This window comes from Triticum aestivum, chromosome 7A (genome assembly GCF_018294505.1).
Source record: "Triticum aestivum cultivar Chinese Spring chromosome 7A, IWGSC CS RefSeq v2.1, whole genome shotgun sequence".
NCBI classification, from domain to species: domain Eukaryota; kingdom Viridiplantae; phylum Streptophyta; class Magnoliopsida; order Poales; family Poaceae; genus Triticum; species Triticum aestivum.
Genome location: NC_057812.1, coordinates 330,172,633 through 330,194,282, shown reverse-complemented (window position 1 = coordinate 330,194,282; position 21,650 = coordinate 330,172,633).

The window sequence follows — 21,650 nt, the reverse complement described above, 5'->3', positions numbered from 1 at the left end:
AGTCTCTCACGGATGGAGGGAGTAGGTTGGGCACTTGAGCGTGAGCGTGTATGTTGAATCGTGTGATGTGTGCCGCATGGATGCGTGAGTGTTACATGCGTGCATGTGTACGTGTGAGTGTTGCATGCATGCATGCATGAGGCTTTTACTCTCTTCCATTGACATGTTCATATTTCAAGCTTCATTAACATGTTGCATGCAAGAATTAATAGAAAACTCACCAATGTGTGTAGGTCTTTTGTTCTTCACGCAGCATTCCAATTAATACGTTCGTAAACACATTTTTCTTGAGGAAAATGAGCCAATTATTCAGTACTTTTAGAAAAAAAATCTTCGGGCACTCATCATTTACAACTACCTAATTTTTTATTGACCTGTATATAAATCTTCATCCTAATTTATTGGTCTGCTTCCTACTTAGTGTAAAAAATTTGACCGTAAATTTAAGTAACAAAGTGTCAATGCATGTCATAAAAAACTATACCATTAAAAACTATGTTCAAATACGAATCCAGTGATATGCTTTTTAGTGACATGCATTAACATTTTATTAGTTAAATACATGGTCAAAGTATGCCACAAAATACTAGTAATACTCCTACATTATTGGCGCCGGGTGCCTTGGACAATGTTTCTTGTTGTTGGACAGGATGAGAGTAGGGATATTGTCAATAGAAAGTTTTGGCGATCTATTATTCCCCATCTCGGTCAGAGATAACTATTCAACTAGTCTTCACAGTGAAGTGACAATACACGCTGAGCAGATAGGACACTTAATTAATAACCTGAGCTAACATATTGGTGTTAGTAATCAACTTTACCATGTACTGCCATCATGTTTGCCAGTGGAGCATGCTTCCGAAAATATGCCTACACACCTCTCCCTTCCATTAACTAACATATGGGCCCTCTTGAGGTAGACCCACGTGTCATCGGCTTAACGATTTACACTCTAAATGATGGTATATACTGGTAATAGTACCAGTAGAATTGAGATTTAATGCACTTTCTTGCCAGTCTTTCCCTCTTCTTCCTCCTCTCTTCTTCTTCTCCTCTCTTCCCCATCGTTGGCCGCACACCATTTCCCCTGCTCACTGCTCGCCCGCCCGCGCCATCTTCCTCAGTAGCTCGCACGTACCATATCCCCCCCCGCTCACTGCTCGGCCACACACGCCATCTTCTTCGCTCGCCCGAATCCACTTCCTCGCTCGCTCGCAGGCACCGAAAACCCCAATCACTCAGCGCCCTAGAAAACCCTATGGCAGAACCGACTGACACGCAGAGCCGCGATTAGAATTCCCTCTCTGATATTCTCTTGGAGCAGATCTGTAATCGTATGGACCTGCTCAGCACCGTGTGTCTGGCCGCATGCTTGGTGTCTATGTACTGTGTACTCGTCTAGAACCGTCCAACTCTTTTCAAGACACCATGCTTGCTGATGCCCGATCCTCACAGGCAGCCCAGACACCGACTTGACGATCCTACATAGGTTGTCTCGTGTCCCTCGACATGCTACCACTACCCGCTCACATGTTCTTCATGTGCGGCCACTACTGGGCGGTCATGAAGGCCAACTGGATCGTCCTCATCCAACAATCCGGTAGTCAATGGCGTCTCGTGGACCTGTACACCCATCGAGAGATCACCCTTCCATCATTGGATACCGCCGACATTGAGCCTCGCGGCCCGCCGGACACTCCTTCCTAGTACGCACGAGATGCATCGAGCATTTGGTATGACCTCTATTTGCTGAAGGTTGTAATCTGTGAAGTGCCCACACCATCGGAAGACTATATGGATTACAAGCTCATTGCCTTGTTTGACGGGGGATTAGTCTATTTGGAATCCGGTCGCCATACATGGATATGGCTCATCATCAATCCTCTTAACCCTCCATTTTTGTCTGATGCTATAGTGCAAGATATCATCATTTACGCGGTCGACGCACAGATTAGCTGCCCATACTGGTGGAATCTATCGTCGTGTAATTGTTCTATCTCATCTCATCTTTACCTTATGAATACGACTTCCTGTTGATTGTTAGAAATTTAGAATAGATAGTATATAACACCCTCGATGCGACTATAGCTCCCACGTGTCGAGGCACGACTTAGAGATATAATCGCATTGAAGGCATATGTCGCAAGTTAGGCAATCTTCACAACATCCCATGTAATGTAAATAATAAAGGGGAGATAACATAGTTGGCTTACACTCGCCACGTCAATCAAGTACATAAATAACATTACATCATGCATACACTCATGGCCCAACTATGGCGCCAAAATAAAAGAGAACCCAACATGTGACACGGTCCCAATCACCCCCAACTGGGCACCACTACTGATCATTGGGAAAGGAAACATAGTATCGTTGAGAGTCTTCATCGAACTCCCACTTGAGCTCGTACGCGTCTCCTGGAGCGGAATCATCAGGCCCTGCATCTGGTGTAATAGTAATCTATGAGCCACAGGGACTCAGCAATCTCGCACCCTCGCGATCAAGACTATTCAAGCTTATAGGTAAGGCAAGGGTAAAAATAAGTGGAGCTGCAGCAAGCGACTAGCAAGTATGGTGGCTAACTTATTCGCAAAAGAGAGCGAGAAGAGGAGGCAAAGCACGAGCGAGAAGCTAGAGAACAACTTGCGCAAACATTACTCCAACACCGTGTCCACTTCCCGGACTCCGCCGAGAAGAGGCCATCACGGCAACACACTCAGTTGATTCATTTTAAATAATTAAGGTTCAAGTTATCTACAACCGGACATTAACAAATTCCCATCTGCCCATAACCGCGGGCACGGCTTTCGAAAGTTCAATCCCTGCAGGGGAGTCCCAACTTAGCCCATGACAAGCTCTCACGGTCAACGAAGGAATAGACCTCCTCCCAAGATGTTCCGATCAGACTCGGTATCTCGGTTACTCAAGACACTTCGACAGGTTAAAACAAGACCAGCAACACCGCCCAAATGTGCCGACAAATCCCTATAGGAGCTGCACATATCTCTTTCTCAGGGCACACTCAGATGAGACATCCTACGAGTAAAAACCAACCCTTAAGTTGCCCCGAGGTGGCCCCGCAGTCTACTCGGTCGGACCAACACTCAGAGGAGCACTGGCCCGGGGGGGGGGGGTTAAAATAAGATGACCCTTGGGCTCCGGAAACCCGAGGGAAAAGAGGCTAGGTGGCAAATGGTAAAACCAAAGTTGGGCATTGCTGGAAAAGCTTTAATCAAGGCGAACTATCAAGGGTTTCCCATTATAACCCAACCGCGTAAGGAACGCAAAATCCAGGAACATAACACCGATATGACGGAAACTAGGGCGGCAAGAGTGGAACAAAACACTAGGCGAGTGGCCAAGCCTTCCACCCTTTATCAAGTATATAGATGCATTAAGATAGCAAGATAATATAATGACATCCCAACAAGTAAATAAATGTTCCAACAAGGAACGGCTCCATATTCCCCTGCAACTAGCAACGCTATAAGAGGGGCTGAGCAAAGCGGTAACATAGCCAATCAACGGTTTGCTAGGACAAGGTGGGTTAGAGGTTTAACATGGCAATTGGGAGGCTGACAAGCAAATGGTAGGCATCGTAGCATTGGCATAGCAAAGAGCGAGCAAACTAGCATAGCAAAGATAGTAGTGATTTCGAGGGTATGATCATCTTGCCTGCACAGTTGTCAGAGTTGACTGGATCCTCACAAGCAAACTCAACGGGCTCCTTGTTAGCGAACTCGTCTCCCGGCTCTACCCAAACAAGACAAACAAGCAACAAGGATACAATCAACCACGTGCAAACTCAAACAACAAGATGCAAAGATGATATGCTATGCGGGATGCGATGCGGGATGCGAAATGCAAGATATGATAGGAAATGCATGATCCTGGCCTCAACTTGGAAATCCAAGTGTGCCACTGGCAAGATGAGATGAAATCTCTTGAAAACGATATAAAGAACGCCGGAATCGGAGTTACGGTTTGGAAATGGCAAGCGATTCAAATATGACACCGGTCTGCGATTTACAGCAAGTAGGCATCTAAATGCAATGAGATGAACATGCTACAGCACCCAAACATGACAACAAAATATATGACAGGGATTCACACAAGATGCTTAACAAAAGTCTAGCACTGAGCTATGGCCAATTCATCCATTAACAGGTTCAAACAAGCATGGCAAAAACGCAAATGGTAAAACAGATCTCAGACTTAGTGAAATCAACACTTGTCTGGAATTTCAGATCATATAGCCCTCTTCGGAGCAACAAAACAATATGCTACAGGACCTGAACATGACAAAGAAAGACATGGCATGGAGCTACTCAACAAGCTTAACAAAAGTCCCTTAGTGACCTTGAGCGAAAAGGGATCACAAAATATACTAACAAGCACACGAACATAGCAAAAACATAATCAGTTTTCAGACTTAGTGAAAACTGAGACATGCTGAAATATAACTCACGAAGGCATGTTTACGAGTTCGATGCACTCACTACGGTGCAAGTCATGGCAAGACAAGCATACATCCATTAAGAAGGCACAAAATTCTAGCTAGACATGGCAAGAACAAAGGCATAGCATGCACGGATCCACTACAATAGCATCGGCAAAATCGCAAACAAGTTGATGATCTGCCCAGATTCACAACGAAGCAAAAGTAGAGCTCGATTGACTCAAGCTAGGGTGCTCCATAATTGCAAACAAAGACATGGATGGATAGAGCACTACATGGTTAACAAAACTCCCTTACTGATCATCCTCAAAAGAGGCACGGATCACTAGGAAACAACACGAACATATGGCATCATGAACTAAACAATCCCAGACTTAGTGAAAACTACTAAGTCCCAGAAAACAGATTTACCGGGTGCCTCACTTTGCAAGCTTGCACAACTCACCACACACATCCTAAAAATGCATGGGTTGCACCTCTGGAAAGATAACAAGATGCTTAACAAAACATATGAAGGACTCACAGGCATATCATGCACACAATAATCATGGCAAAAATGACAAAAGTCTAAGATGAACTAGCAGATCTGACAAATAACTCACGAAGCCTCCTTCTAACAGCATTTCGGGCATCAAGATGAGCTCAAATGAAAATGATGCAATGGAATGAAATGATGTACTCATCGATGCGAACATTTTGATATACTATATGTCCAAAACGGAGCTACGGATGCGGAGATATCACCGGTCAAAGTATGCATAAAAAAATAGGGGGAGAGGGGAAAAAATCAACCCCTAGGGTTTTTCAGATCTGAGATCCGGCCTGATGCACTGTTCACCGAGCGCGGATTTCGAGGTTGGCCGGCCGGAGACGGGGTCGCCGGAGCCGTTGGACGTCGCCGGAGGAAGCGGGGCTCGCCGGAGCTCGAGGAGAGGCCGGGCGGCGCCGGCGTGGAGGAGGAAGACCCGGGGCGGCGCGCTCGAGGCGGCGCGGGACGGCGGCGTGGAGGCGGCGGCGCTCGAGGCGGGGAGGAGCGGGGCGGCTCGAGCGGCCGGAGATGGCAGCGCGGTGGCGCCGGCCACCGGAGCCGAGGGAGGCGGCGGCGTGGTGTGGAGGGAGGCGCGGGGGCACGCGTGGGCTTGCGGGGGCCCGGATCGGGCTCCGCGGGCTGGCGGCGGTGGGAGGCGGTGCCTGCCACGTGGCAGCTCAGGACAGGGCGGTGGCGGTGTCCGGCCAGGTCGGACAATGTCCGGCATGGCGCGGGGGCGATTTCTAGGGTTAGAGGAAGGGGAGATCCGCGAATTTTTAGGGGGGTGTATATATAGGCATAGAGGGAGCTAGGAGAGTCCAAATGAGGTGCGGTTTTCGGCCACGCGATCGTGATCGAACGCTCTAGATGATGGAGTAGAGTTTGGTGGGTTTTGGGCCAAATTGGAGGGGTGTTGGGCTGCAACACACATGAGGCCTTTTTGGTCCCTTGGTTAACCGTTGGAGTATCAAACGAAGTCCAAAAGATACGAAACTTGACAGGCGGTCTACCGGTAGTAAACCAAGGCCGCTTGACAAGTCTCGGTCCAATCCGGAAATGTTTAATCCCCACACACGAAAGAAAGCTAGAAATGACCACCGGAGGAGAACGAAGCGCCGGAATGCAAAACGGACAACGGGGAAAATGCTCGAATGCATGAGACGAACACGTATGCAAATGCAATGCACATGATGACATGATATGAGATGCATGACAACAACAGCAACACACGGAGACAAAACCCGAACCCGAGGAAATAAATATAACTTAAAGCCGGAAACGGCAAGAGTTGGAGTACAAATTGGGAAAGTTACATCCGGGGTGTTACAACACTTCACCACTACGAAAGGATCTCGTCCCGAGATCTAGGACTGAAAGAACTCCGGGTACTCAGAACGGAGGTGATCCTCGCGTTCCCAGGTAGCTTCACGGTTGGAATGGTGTGACCACTTGACTTTGAGAAATTTGATTGACTTGTTGCGAGTCTTGCGTTCAGTCTCTTCAAGAATAGCAACTAGGTGCTCACGATAAGAGAGATCTTCTTGGAGCTCAATGTCCTCGAAGTTGATGGTGCTGTCAGGAGTCTTGAAGCACTTTCGAAGCTGAGAGATATGGAACACGTCATGAACATTTGCAAAGTTTGAAGGAAGCTCGACTTGATAGGTGAGGTCGCCTCTCTTGCTGACAATCTTGAAAGGTCCCACGTATCTAGGGGCAAGATTCCCTTTGATACCGAAGCAACGAGTACCTTTCATAGGAGAGACACGGAGGTAAACATGATCTCCGATCTCGAAAGCCAAATCACAGTGCTTACTATCATAGTAGCTCTTCTGACGGGATTGGGCTGCTTTGAGGTTATCTCGAATGACTTTGCACATTTCTTCTGCTTCTGTGATTAAGTCATTACCCAGCAGCTGACGTTCACCGGTTTCAGACCAGTTGAGAGGGGTACGACACTTCCTGCCATACAGAATTTCAAATGGGGCCTTGCGCGAACTTGCTTGAAAACTGTTGTTGTAGGAGAATTCAGCATAAGGAAGACAATCCTCCCACTTCATGCCGAAGGAGATCACACAAGCCCTGAGCATATCTTCAAGAATCTGGTTGACACGCTCGACTTGACCGCTTGTTTGAGGATGGAAAGCAGTGCTGAAGCGGATGTTGGTGCCCATGGCCTTCTGAAAAGAATCCCAAAACTTGGAGGTAAAGATGCTGCCACGGTCTGAAGATATCACTTGAGGAATACCGTGCAGAGAGACAATACGAGAGGTATAGAGTTCCGCCAATTGAGCTGCAGTGATCGACTCTTTGATGGGCAGAAAATGAGCCACTTTGGTGAGTTTGTCGATGACAACGAATATAACATCATTGCCACGCTTGGACTTAGGAAACCCAGTCACGAAGTCCATCTCAATGTGGTCAAACTTCCATTCTAGAATGGCAAGAGGTTGGAGGAGACCAGCTGGCCTTTGGTGTTCTGCCTTCACTCTTCTGCAGACATCACATTCATTCACGAATTGAGCAATCTCGCGCTTCATTCGAGTCCACCAATAAGCTTGCTTGAGGTCCTGATACATCTTCGTGCTCCGAGGGTGGATGGAGAGGAGAGAATTGTGAGCCTCGTTCAAGATCACTTTACGGAGGTCACCTTTGGGTACAACAATACGATCCTCGAAGAAAAGAGTGTCCTTGTCATCAAGGCGGTAGCACTTGTACTTGGACTGACTCTTGGCAATCCCAATCTTCACCTTTTTCACCATAGCATCAAGAAGCTGGGCTTGGCGAATCTGGTCTTCTAAGGTAGGAGAGACTAGAAGGTTGGCGAGGAATCCTTGAGGAACAACTTGCAGATTAAGTTTGCGGAAAGCTTCACAAAGCTCGGGTTGATAAGGCTTGAGAATCAGACTGTTGTAGTAAGCCTTCCTGCTCAAAGCGTCAACAATCACATTGGCCTTGCCTGGAGTATACTCGATACTCGGATTATACTCTTGAATCATTTCGACCCATCGAGTTTGCCTGAGGTTGAGATTAGGCTGAGTGAAGATGTACTTGAGACTCTTGTGATCAGTGAAAATGTCCACTTTTCTTCCCAATAGAAGATGTCTCCAAGTCAAAAGACCATGCACAACTGCCGCCAACTCGAGATCATGAGTGGGGTAGTTCTTCTCATTAGGCTTCAACTGGCGAGAGGTATAAGCAACAACTTTCTTCTCTTGCATCAATACTGCTCCAAGACCTTGGAGAGAGGCATCACAAAAGACCTCATACGGCTTGGATTCATCAGGTGGAGTCAGAACTAGAGCAGTGATCAATTTCTCTTTCGAAGTGTTGAAAGCAGTATCACACTCCGGAGACCAAACGTACTTGACGTGCTTCTGAAAAAGATTAGAGAGAGGCTTCGCGATCTTGGAAAAGTTTTCAACGAATCTTCGGCAGTAGCTTGCGAGACCGAGAAAACTGCGGAGTTGCTTCACGTTCTGAGGAGGTTCCCAATTCACAATTGCAGACACCTTCTCAGGATTCACGGCAATGCCCTTGGCAGAGATGATATGACCAAGATAAAGAACCTCATCGAGCCAAAATTCACACTTGGAGAACTTGGCGTAGAACTGGTGTTCCCTCAGCTTATCGAGAACCAAACGCAAGTGCTTGGCATGATCTTCCTTATTCTTGGAGAAAACCAGAATGTCGTCGAGATAGACCAAAACGAAGTCATTGGTGTAGGCGTTGAAGATGAAGTTCATCATGCGAGAGAACGTTGGAGGAGCGTTGGCGAGGCCAAAAGACATGACAATGTATTCATATGAACCCAAGCTTGTTCTGAATGCTGTCTTGGGAATATCTTCTTCACGAATGCGAATCTGGTGATAACCCATACGGAGATCAAGCTTGGAGAATACTTGAGCACCTTTGAGTTGTTCGAATAGCTCATTGATGTTGGGAAGTGGGTATTTGTTCTTAATGGTCTTCTTGTTCACTTGACGGTAATCAACACAAAGTCGGTCCGTTCCATCCTTCTTCTTCACAAAAAGAACACCACAACCCCACGGAGAAGAACTAGGCTGGATGAGACCCATTTTCTCTTGCATATCGAGTTGCTTCTTCAGCTCTTTCAACTCTTCAGGTCCGAGCTTGTAAGGACGTTTGCACACAGGTTCCGTGCCAGGCTCAAGTTCAATAACGAATTCAACTGGCCGGTGCGGAGGCATTCCTGGGAGCTCTTCTGGAAAGACGTCTTGATATTCGCAAACGACTGGAATTTGAGAGATGGCATCCAATTCACCCTTCTCATTGAGAGAAAACAGACGGATAGTATCATCACGAGCGGCAAAGACAATTACATCCTCAGACGAATGAGTCAATTGAATCTGCCTGGCTGCACAATCAAGCTGAGTCTTGTGCTTAGAAAGCCAATCCATTCCGAGAATAAGATCAATATCCGAGTTACCAAGAACCACCGGAGAAGAGAGAAACTTGTAATCACCCAATGTGATAGAGATATTGGGAGCAACCAAACTAGAAGTCAAAAGCTTGCCGGGAGAAACAACTTGCATGACTTTGGGCATAATCTCGGTATCAACATTGTGCTTCGATGCAAAAGGGCATGACAAAAAGGAATGCGATGCACCAGTGTCAAAAAGAACTTTTGTGGGAACATCGTTAACAGGAAGGTTACCCATTATCACATCTGACGAGTCCTCTACCTAGGCTGCATTCATCAAATTAACCTTGGCATGCTTGGGGTTATGCTTGACCACAGCTGTACTTGCCGATCTCACAGGAGGAGGAGGAGGAAGACGCCTGTGGTTGAAACACTTGTTGGCATAGTGACCCTTCTGTTGGCACTTGTTGCACGTGACCTCTGAAAGCGGACGGTGATACGGAGCACTCGATCTTGGAGCTTGAGACGAAGTCTTGTTCTGAAAGCCAGGGTTGGGTGGGTGGGAAGAACCACTGCCACATTTGCTCTTCTGCTGAAACGGCTGACAGAACGTAGGAGGAGGAAGCCAAAACTTCTGCTGCTTGGCCACTTGAGTAGAGGAAGAAGGAGTACCATCTCTGACTCGCTTCTTGGAAGCATCACACCTCAACTGAGCAGCCTCTTGCTTCAGTGCCATGTTGTACACTCAAGGGCTCAAAGAGAACAAGAGCGAGCTGGATATCTTCTCTGAGACCACCCCTGAACTGATATATCATGCTCTTCTCATCCGGAACGTCCTGCTTGGCAAAGCGGGCGAGCTTCTGGAACAACTTGTTGTAGTCATAGACAGACAAAGAGCCTTGCTTCAGATTGCGGAATTCCTCACGCTTGCTTTCAACCACGCTCTGCGAAATATGATGAGCTCGGAAATCTCGACGGAAATCATCCCAAGTGATAACACGTCCACCTCTGGAGTCCTTGTACTGCTGGAACCATTCTGCAGCTTGATCTTTGAGTTGGAAGGAAGCGAACTTAACAAAGTCCTCAGGCCTGACATTACTGCACTCGAAATGCTTACACAGATCCACAAGCCAATCGTCAGCATCGGTTGCCTCAACACAATTGCTGAAAGTCTTTGGCTCGTTAGCAAGGAACTGGTTGAGTGTAGCAAAGTGATTCTGATTGCTGCATTGATTCCCTTGACTGCCTTGATTGCGCTCTTGGAGAATTTGCATGATCAGCTGTGTGTTTGCATTAGTTGCGGCCATCACAGCTTGCCATGCCTTCGGAGGAGGTGGAGGTGGTGGCGGATCAGGATTCGGAGTCGTGCGCGTTGTAGGAGCCATCCTAAAGAGGTTGACCACCATTAGCACATTGGCAGATAAATTATTGAAGCTGAATCCAACAGAATGAAAATTGTAACATATAGTCTTCACATCCGAACAAAATGAACGAATGCATTCCTCTTGAAATGGTCACATGTCCATAAATTGAGAAGCCACGTAGAGTTAAGGTAGAGAAATAAATCAACAAGGTACGGATCAAGAATGAATAATCGGTAAGAAATCCCAATCTCAAACCAATATTCGTGGAAGAAGAACTAGAGCTACTAGAATTCCCACCTATGAAACTCCCGAACCTTTCCGGTTATGCAATCAGGTGTTGGGGATACAGGGGAAGCATAATATCTCACGCAAACTAGCAAATCCTACATCCAGCTATATCCATCCTTCAACACATAACCAAGAAACCTTCAGAAACCATCTACCTCAACCTTCGAAAAGCATCTGTTATACAAGTTATGGCGATACTCCCGAACTCCCGCCCCAGTACTGGGTGGCGTCGAGGTTATCTCACCAACGAACTGCATAAAAGAGATTTTTGGTGTCGGCGTACTAAACTCAGGTATTCCAGAACTGTAACGATAAAATTATGATGACAACACCTCAGAGCTCAACTCCCCGGGACACTTCCACTAAACCCCTGACAGGAGGCACCAAGACAATGTTCTCATCATAAAACCATCGGAACGATTCCAAGATACCCGCGTGATCCTAAATTTTTTTTAGTGAAATTTGAGAAGAGAAGAGTCAAAACTCTATGTCAGGATGCCTTACCAGAGCGATGAGGAGACTGGGAAGTAAAAAGAATTCCTAATCTCTCCGATATATAATTCCTAATGACTCAAAACATTTTTCTAGACACAACTCGGCCGCTAAAAAACGAGCAAGCAATGGGGCTCCTAAGGTCGGGGAAGGCTCTGATTACCAACTTATAACACCCTCGATGCGACTATAGCTCCCACGTGTCGAGGCACGACTTAGAGATATAATCGCATTGAAGGCATATGTCGCAAGTTAGGCAATCTTCACAACATCCCATGTAATGTAAATAATAAAGGGGAGATAACATAGTTGGCTTACACTCGCCACGTCAATCAAGTACATAAATAACATTACATCATGCATACACTCATGGCCCGACTACGGCGCCAAAATAAAAGAGAACCCAACATGCGACACGGTCCCAATCACCCCCAACTGGGCACCACTACTGATCATCGGGAAAGGAAACATAGTATCGTTGAGAGTCTTCATCGAACTCCCACTTGAGCTCGTACGCGTCTCCTGGAGCGGAATCATCAGGCCCTGCATCTGGTGTAATAGTAATCTATGAGCCACAGGGACTCAGCAATCTCGCACCCTCGCGATCAAGACTATTCAAGCTTATAGGTAAGGCAAGGGTAAAAATAAGTGGAGCTGCAGCAAGCGACTAGCAAGTATGGTGGCTAACTTATTCGCAAAAGAGAGCGAGAAGAGGAGGCAAAGAACGAGCGAGAAGCTAGAGAACAACCTACGCAAACATTACTCCAACACCGTGTCCACTTCCCGGACTCCGCCGAGAAGAGGCCATCACGGCAACACACTCAGTTGATTCATTTTAAATAATTAAGGTTCAAGTTATCTACAACCGGACATTAACAAATTCCCATCTGCCCATAACCGCGGGCACGGCTTTCGAAAGTTCAATCCCTGCAGGGGAGTCCCAACTTAGCCCATGACAAGCTCTCACGGTCAACAAAGGAATAGACCTCCTCCCAAGACGTTCCGATCAGACTCGGTATCTCGGTTACTCAAGACACTTCGACAGGTTAAAACAAGACCAGCAACACCGCCCGAATGTGCCGACAAATCCCGATAGGAGCTGCACATATATCTTTCTCAGGGCACACTCAGATGAGACATCCTACGAGTAAAAACGAACCCTCAAGTTGCCCCGAGGTGGCCCCGCAGTCTACTCGGTCGGACCAACACTCAGAGGAGCACTGGCCCGGGGGGGGGGGGGTTAAAATAAGATGACCCTTGGGCTCCGGAAACCCGAGGGAAAAGAGGCTAGGTGGCAAATGGTAAAACCAAGGTTGGGCATTGCTGGAAAAGCTTTAATCAAGGCGAACTATCAAGGGGTTCCCATTATAACCCAACCGCGTAAGGAACGCAAAATCCAGGAACATAACACCGATATGACGGAAACTAGGGCGGCAAGAGTGGAACAAAACACTAGGCGAGTGGCCAAGCCTTCCACCCTTTACCAAGTATATAGATGCATTAAGATAGCAAGATAATATAATGACATCCCAACAAGTAAATAAATGTTCCAACAAGGAACGGCTCCATCTTCCCCTGCAACTAGCAACGCTATAAGAGGGGCTGAGCAACGCGGTAACATAGCCAATCAACGGTTTGCTAGGACAAGGTGGGTTAGAGGTTTAACATGGCAATTGGGAGGCTGACAAGCAAATGGTAGGCATCATAGCATTGGCATAGCAAAGAGCGAGCAAGCTAGCATAGCAAAGATAGTAGTGATTTCGAGGGTATGATCATCTTGCCTGCACAGTTGTCAGAGTTGACTGGATCCTCACAAGCAAACTCAACGGGCTCCTTGTTAGCGAACTCGTCTCCCGGCTCTACCCAAACAAGACAAACAAGCAACAAGGATACAATCAACCACGTGCAAACTCAAACAACAAGATGCAAAGATGATATGCTATGCGGGATGCGATGCGGGATGCGAAATGCAAGATATGATAGGAAATTCATGATCCTGGCCTCAACTTGGAAATCCAAGTGTGCCACTGGAAAGATGAGATGAGATCTCTTGAAAACGATATAAAGAACGCCGGAATCGGAGTTACGGTTTGGAAATGGCAAGCGATTCAAATATGACATCGGTCTGCGATTTACAGCAAGTAGGCATCTAAATGCAATGAGATGAACATGCTACAGCACCCAAACATGACAACAAAATATATGGCAGGGATTCACACAAGATGCTTAACAAAAGTCTAGCACTGAGCTATGGCCAATTCATCCATTAACAGGTTCAAACAAGCATGGCAAAAACGCAAATGGTAAAACAGATCTCAGACTTAGTGAAATCAACACTTGTCTGGAATTTCAGATCATATAGCCCTCTTCGGAGCAACAAAACAATATGCTACAGGACCTGAACATGACAAAGAAAGACATGGCATGGAGCTACTCAACAAGCTTAACAAAAGTCCCTTAGTGACCTTGAGCGAAAAGGGATCACAAAATATACTAACAAGCACACGAACATAGCAAAAACATAATCAGTTTTCAGACTTAGTGAAAACTGAGACATGCTGAAATATAACTCACGAAGGCATGTTTACGAGTTCGATGCACTCACTACGGTGCAAGTCATGGCAAGACAAGCATACATCCATTAAGAAGGCACAAAATTCTAGCTAGACATGGCAAGAACAAAGGCATAGCATGCACGGATCCACTACAATAGCATCGGCAAAATCGCAAACAAGTTGATGATCTGCCCAGATTCACAACGAAGCAAAAGTAGAGCTCGATTGACTCAAGCTAGGGTGCTCCATAATTGCAAACAAAGACATGGATGGATAGAGCACTACATGGTTAACAAAACTCCCTTACTGATCATCCTCAAAAGAGGCACGGATCACTAGGAAACAACACGAACATATGGCATCATGAACTAAACAATCCCAGACTTAGTGAAAACTACTAAGTCCCAGAAAACAGATTTACCGGGTGCCTCACTTTGCAAGCTTGCACAAGTCACCACACACATCCTAAAAATGCATGGGTTGCACCTCTGGAAAGATAACAAGATGCTTAACAAAACATATGAAGGACTCACAGGCATATCATGCATACAATAATCATGGCAAAAATGACAAAAGTCTAAGATGAACTAGCAGATCTGACAAATAACTCACGAAGCCTCCTTCTAACAGCATTCCGGGCATCAACATGAGCTCAAATGAAAATGATGCAATGGAATGGAATGATGTACTCATCGAGTCGAACATTTTGATATACTATATGTCCAAAACGGAGCTACGGATACGGAGATATCACCGGTCAAAGTATGCATAAAAAAATAGGGGGAGAGGGGAAAAAATCAACCCTTAGGGTTTTTCAGATCTGAGATCCGGCCCGATGCACTGTTCACCGAGCGCGGATTTCGAGGTTGGCCGGCCGGAGACGGGGTCTCCGGAGCCGTTGGACGTTGTCGGAGGAAGCGGGGCTCGCCGGAGCTCGAGGAGACGCCGGGCGGCGCCAGCGTGGAGGAGGAAGACGCGGGGCGGCGCGCTCGAGGCGGCGCGGGACGGCAGCGTGGAGGCGGCGGCGCTCGAGGCGGGGAGGAGCGGGGCGGCTCGAGCGGCCGGAGATGGCAGCGCGGTGGCGACGGCCACCGGAGCCGAGGGAGGCGGCGGCGCGGTGTGGAGGGAGGCGCGGGGGCGCGCGTGGGCTTGCGGGGGCCCGGATCGGGCTCCGCGGGCTGGCGGCGGTGGGAGGCGGCGCCTGCCACGTGGCAGCTCAGGAGAGGGCGGCGGCGGTGTCCGGCCGGGTCGGACAATGTCCGGTGCGGCGCGGGGGCGATTTCTAGGGTTAGAGGAAGGGGAGATCCGCGAATTTTTAGGGGGGGGGTGTATATATAGGCATAGAGGGAGCTAGGAGAGTCCAAATGAGGTGCGGTTTTCGGCCACGCGATCGTGATCGAACGCTCTAGATGATGGAGCAGAGTTTGGTGGGTTTTGGGCCAAATTTGAGGGGTGTTGGGCTGCAACACACACGAGGCCTTTTCGGTCCCTCGGTTATCCGTTGGAGTATCAAACGAAGTCCAAAAGATACGAAACTTGACAGGCGGTCTACCGGTAGTAAACCAAGGCCGCTTGACAAGTCTCGGTCCAATCTGGAAATGTTTAATCCCCACACACGAAGGAAAGTTAGAAATGACCACTGGAGGAGAACGAAGCGCCGGAATGCAAAACGGACAACGGGGAAAATGCTCGAATGCATGAGACGAACACGTATGCAAATGCAATGCACATGATGACATGATATGAGATGCATGACAACGACAACAACACACGGAGACAAAACCCGAACCCGAGGAAATAAATATAACTTAAAGCCAGAAACAGCAAGAGTTGGAGTACAAATTGGGAAAGTTACATCCGAGGTGTTACATAGTATGTCTATAACCACAACATTGCTATATGTTCCTCTTGTTTCCTAGATTTTTATGACCACACATGTTATTATTAGAGTTGATATGAGAACAATTGTCATCGAATGATTGTTAGAATAGATATTATGAGTATAACCTCATGATTGCTATATGTTACTCTCATTTCCAAGATTTTTATACCCACGCATGTTATTGTTAGAGTTGATATGAGAACAACAGTAATTGCTATGGTAGAATATGAGTAGGCCCTGGCATAGCTGTTTTCCTCTCATTTTTACATGATGTTTGAACCATGACATATTGCTAGAATATGAAAGCCATTGTCTTAATTTTTTAACTTAGGGTTTGATTATGACCATGGCATTGCAATTCTTTGGCTATGATCTATATCACTGTTATAATAATCTCAATTCCACACATACTTTGAACATGATTGTATATTTTTGTTCTTCTGGTCTCCAATTTGATTTGTTGCAGCAGACGCAAATGCATTGGCCTTCATAATTCTAGGTGAAAGTGCTAGTTATCGACTAGAGGAGGGTGAATAGGCGATTTTTATGAAAGTCTTCAAAACACGGGGGCTTTGAAGACAAACTCTAAGTAAAGAGAGGTAAATGATAGAACCAGTTGCTTGGTGAGGACAAGGATTTGTTGGACCAGTTTCTAACGCCCCCAGACACACCCGCCGGTGGTAGTTATTCCTGGCGGGATCTAGACTGGCCCCATAGATCAATACTAGTCTTTTCTATGCACTTTGTCCTCACTCATGCGCACCCGGGAGAAACTTCCCGGTCGGTCACCCATCCTGAAACTACTCCAAGCTGAGCATGGTTAACTTGGGAGTTCTGTCCGAATGGGCTTCCGAAAAAGAAGGAATTACTTATTGATATGAGTAGTATATCATCCCTAATAAGCCAGGCTATCACATACACCCCCACTCAGAGGAACCGACGTCCTCGTTGGGCCACAGAAACGTTCCCTCTTGGCACATACGTCTATGCATCCAGTTCGGCACATGTGTCATGCCGTGTGCCACAACGGGTCACAAACGTCATGAACAACATGACCGCGCACCTGTCTGCAAACATCCGTGTAACCACGAGAGTCGGCTCTGATACCAACTTGTAACGCCCCCGGACACACCCGCCGGTGGTCGTTATTTTTAGCGGGATCTAGACTGGCCCCACAAATCAATACTAGTCTTTTCTACGCACTTTGTCCTTACTCGTGCGCACCCGGGAGAAACTTCCCGGACGGTCACCCATCCTGAAACTACTCCAAGCTGAGCACCCTTAACTTGGGAGTTCTGTCCGAATGGGCTTTCGGAAAAGAAGGAATTCCTTATTGATATGAGTAGTCTATCATCCCTAATAAGCTAGGCTATCACACGGTTCCAGTTGCTGTGACAACTGTACGTCTGGTTAGGGAGGCTGAGATTTAACTCAGAAGACCGTGTCTTCACCTTATTCCCCTTGAGCTAAGGATACCCAGTCCTCGCCCAATCACTCTGGTAAGTCTTCAAGGGAGACTTCCAAACCTTCACAGACTTTGTTCACCGGCGATCCACAATGACTCTTGGATGCTCAGAACGCGACACCTAACCGGCTGGAGGATTCTCAGTCCTCAAGTGTAACAAGTCTTCAGATCGCGCAGATAGAAAGACTTCAGTGATGCCTAACACTCTTTGGCTCTGGGTGTTTAGGGCTTTGTCCTCGCAAGGATTTCTCTCTCAAACGCTTCGGAGGTGGGTTGTTCTCAAACGACAAAAGCCGTGCACTAACTCTGAGCAGCCGCCAGTTTATGGTGTAGGGGGTGGGCTATTTATAGCCAGGAGGCAACCCGACCTGATTTGTCCGAAATGACCCTGGGTCACTAAGGAACTGACACGTGTCCAACGGTCAGATTTCAAACACACGCGGTAGCTTGACTTGGGCTACAAGTAAAGTTGACTCATCCAGCTCTGGATAAGATTTGCTCTCATTGTCTTCACTCGAAGACATAGGATTTGGTTTAGCATCACTTCAGTCACACTGACTTTGTTCACTTGGACCCCACTTAACAGTATGGTGGTTCCTATGACTCAACAAAGAATAAAAGGAAACTACAAAACAACTATGTCTTCGCAATCCATAGTCTTCATGCGATGTCTTCTCATGTCATGGTCTTCAATGTGGATCTCTTCACAGACCACCATTGTCTTCAATGTCTTCACACATTTTTAGGGGTCATCTCTGGTAGGTAAACCGAATCAATGAGGGACTACTACCTGTGTTATCCTGTAATTCTCACAAACACATTAGTCCCTCAACCAAGTTTGTCGTCAATACTCCAAACCCAACTAGGGGTGGCACTAGATGCACTCACACTAGGACTTGGAAATATACAAGTCAATGGGTGGTGGTTTACCGCTCGTCCAACTGACGGTGGTCATTTGATGCTCATTAGCATGTACCAAATTGACAAAACCATTTCATCAAACCACATGCAGTACAATGCATTGGGCGTTCGTGATTGTGATGGCTATGACTGCTTCGTGTTCGAGAAAGATCCCAGCTCTGTTGGGCCAGGTGTATTCAACTAGAGGCGGGTTTACAGCCTCGGCAACCACTCCATGTTCCTCAGGCTCAATTATCCGATCATCCAACCAATCATCGATCATATAACCAACAATGATTACCGTGCTATGCAACTTCCATTCGCCATGGGGAACTTTGTTTACAAACCGTACCATGGGTTTCATGAATCACCATATCCAGAGACTCGTCAACCATATGGGGGACTACTACCCGTGTTATCCTGCAATTCTCACAAACACATTAGTCCCTCAACAAAGTTTGTCGTCAATACTCCAAAACCAACTAGGGGTGGCACTAGATGCACTCACAATCTCCCCCTTTTTGGTGATTGATGACAAACTGGTTGAAGTTTTCAGCGGGGATAAAAGTATGTGAAAGTTTAGAGATTTAAGGCATTGTCTTCATAAGTAGCAAAAGGCTCCCCCTGAAGATGTGCATATAAGTAGTTTGCTCTTGAATGCAAATGCACATGGCAGGTTTTACTTGTGGAGATCCTCTTCAACCTATGAAGAAAATTCATTATGCATATAAAGATATAACGAAGATAATGACATGCATAATGAAAAATGGACGTCTGCGGAATGACTTCAGGCGGAATTTATCATCGCATCACAGAGTGGCAGACAAAGTAGCAGACGACCGTCAAGTTTAAGTGTTACAACCCAAAGAACCAAATGTATCAAAAACGAGAGTTGTAACCACTTAGCAAAAAATATAGCAACCACCCATATGGACCCGCTTGAAGACTATCAACTCATATGCTTCTCCCCCTTTTGTCAGTAAGGACCAAAAAGGTTTGAAGACATAGAGCATCTACTCATTCCCATCAGGAGTAGATGAAGGTACAGGGCCGATGTTGGCGTGCGGTGGTGCAGAGAGGCCTGGTGCAGTGTTGAGACGCAGTGAAGCCATGGCTGGTGAAGTGGCATCGTCTTCTTCTTCGACGACTCTCGCAACAACAATTGCAGCCGAAGATGAATACTCAGAATCTTCAATGGATGGAGTTCGATGCCAGCTTGCATTGCGAGGAGGAGTGGAGTCAAATTTGAAACCCCCAGTGAAGCCATCTTCGCAAAGATCTTCTTTAGGGCATAGAAGTGTGAGACTCTTCCAGGACCTCCTACAGGCTTCATGGGCAACAAATGAGTTCTTGGTGGCCAAGTTTTTGAAGTGATTGACGTCCACCAAGATGCTCCACATCTGCCGCTTTAGCCAGTCATGGTGCCTATCTTGTTTCTGATGCAAGGCCACAAGAAGCTCTCGGTCATTGAGCACACGAGATCGCTTCCGAGGCCTTTGAGCAATGGTGCTTTCAGTGGCTTCAGTAGTTGCACAATGAGGTGCACATGTATTGCCAACCAGAGGATAGACACGAGTTGCAGCAAGAACTCCCTCAATTGGTTGCGAGGAGCTTTGGCAATCAAAATTATGAAGATAAATTGGCTCCTTGGCAGGCTCAGGGTAGATGGCTTCGACAGACATATCAACCTCAGGCAAGAAGATAAGATGGTTGCGCGCAAAGGGCTGATAGTTGACAGAAGAGTGAAGCTTGATTAAGCGCATCACCCATGGAGCATAAAACTTCAGACCAAATAGATCAATTCTAGATGTAGCAAGTTGCCTGATGAAGAAATCTTGAGCATTGAAGTTGATGCCATTGAGAATATAGAACACCAGTGTCTTCATCGTGCCTTCAAGCTTGGCTGCAGGAGAATGTGCTTTGACGGGCCATAGAGTTCGCCTTACAATGTGATAAATGGTCCGAGGAAGATACTCGAGGTCTTCGACAAAGAATTCCTTAGGATATTCAGCATCTTGTGGCAGTGGCTTCATCATGCTGAGCATCTGACTCATGTTGGGCTCGGGCTTCTGAAATATGCTCTCCAATGCATTCATGTGTAGCTGACAACCAGGTTCATAGAACTCGCCTGGAGTGGGAAGGCAAGTAAGCTCGATGATATCTTGAGCTTTGGCTTCATGGTGCACATCACCTGTCATCCACTCAAGGACCCAAGTCTTTGGATCCCTATTGTAGCCACGAATGTGAAGAGTAGCATAGAACTGGACCAGAAGCTCTTCATTCCAATGCTCTTTGTCAGTGAAAAACTATAGAAGGCCAACATCACTGAAACAATCTAGAGCTTCTTCCAAGCAGGGCAGTCCAACAATGGCTTCACAATCCAGACGCATGTGAGGAAAGATCCACCCTTGATTGTATAAGATACATGAGTAATAGCTGCGCTGCTGAAAGCCCCAGAAGCGATTAGATGAGATCTTTGGCTTCGAGTACGGGTTCTTGGCACTGTCAAAGAATGTGTTGTGTGCCCTGAAGCTGTTCACACTGAACGATCCTGGCGATGTTGCAGTACCGGGAAACCTTGGCAGTCTGGGCTTTGGCTTCTGGACCTGAGGCATGTGCTCCACATGATATTCATATTGTGGTCTAGGAGCAGTGGGAGGAACCAGAACAGGCCATCTGATAGTGACAAGTTGGCCGCGATCAAATACCAGCTGTAAGTGCATCTAGTGCCACCCCTAGTTGGTTTTGGAGTATTGATGACAAACCTGGTTGAGGGACTAATGTGTTTGTGAGAATTGCAAGATAACACAGGTAGTAGTCCCTCAATGATTCGGTTTTCCTACCGGAGATGACCCCTAAAAATGTATGAAGACATTAAAGACAAAGGTGGTATGTGAAGATATTCACATTGAAGACTATGATAAGAGAAGACATTGAGTGAAGACTATGGAGCGCGAAGACTTAGTTGTTTCGTTGTTTCCTTCTCTTCTTTGTTGAGTCATAGGAACCACCGTACTGTTAAGTGGGGTCCCAGTGAATAAAGTCAGAGTGACTGAAGTGATGCTTAACCAAAATCCTATGTCTTCGAGTGAAGACAATGAGAGCAAATCTTATCCATAGCTGGATGAGTCAGCTTTACTTGTAGCCCAAGTAAAGTTGCCGCGTGTGTTTGAAATCTGACCGTTGGAACACGTGTTAGTTCCTTAGTGACCCAGGGTCATTTCGGACAAATCAGGTCGGGTTGCCTAGTGGCTATAAATAGCCCACCCCCTACACCATAAATTGGTTGGCTGCTCAGAGTTAGTGCACAACTTTTGTCGTTTGAGAGCAACCCA